Source organism: Gekko japonicus, unplaced genomic scaffold (assembly GCF_001447785.1).
Source record: "Gekko japonicus isolate JY-2015 unplaced genomic scaffold, Gekko_japonicus_V1.1 scaffold777, whole genome shotgun sequence".
NCBI classification, from domain to species: domain Eukaryota; kingdom Metazoa; phylum Chordata; class Lepidosauria; order Squamata; family Gekkonidae; genus Gekko; species Gekko japonicus.
Window position 1 is genome coordinate 778977 of NW_015160858.1, and position 649 is coordinate 779625.

A 649-nucleotide genomic window follows, 5' to 3' on the forward strand; every position below is an offset into this window, starting at 1 on the left:
GCAGCTGCTGGCAGCGCCCAGCAGAAATGCCAGATGTTGTAGTTGCTTTCCAAGGTGTGATAGAATGGACTTCTCCGATTATGGGGTGGGGCTGTGGCTTCTCCGGATGGGGTTGTGCTCTTCCCCCCCCCACACACACATGCTTTCGTTGGTGTTGTGATGCCTGCTGTCATCCCTGTAGTACGCTTTCCTTCCAATGCAAGGAAGTCTCTAACAGCAGCTGCTGGCAGTGCCCAGCAGAAATGCCAGACGTTGTAGTCGTTTTCCAAGGTGTGATAGAATGGACCTCTCCGATTATGGGGAGGGGCTGTGGCTTAGTGGTAGAGCATCTGCTTGGAATGCAGAAGATCCCAGGTTCAATCCCCAGCATCTCCAGTTAAAAGGATCCAGGTGGTTGGAGACATGAGAGACCTCCGCTTGAGACCTGGAGAGCTGCCACCAGTCTGGACCAATGGTTTAATTCGGTTATCAGGCGGCTTCATGTGCGTTCATGTGTTTGTGCCCAAACCAGCACCACAGCAGGGGAAAGCTGATTGGTCCTCAGAGAGGGTCTTCCATGGAGAAGATGGACATAAATCGGTCTTTTTGGACCTCTTGACTATAGCACCACAATCCTGTATGCTTTTAGGGCACATGGCTAGCACACTGT

General features: G+C 52.1%; 1 non-coding gene across 1 annotated transcript; it reads left to right on the forward strand.

The window, feature by feature from the left end:
- The first annotated feature begins 303 nt into the window (after window positions 1-303).
- On the forward strand, window positions 304-375 carry TRNAS-GGA. The gene has a single exon. It is a non-coding gene; the product is annotated as a tRNA-Ser (tRNA).
- Window positions 376-649: the final 274 nt, after the last annotated feature.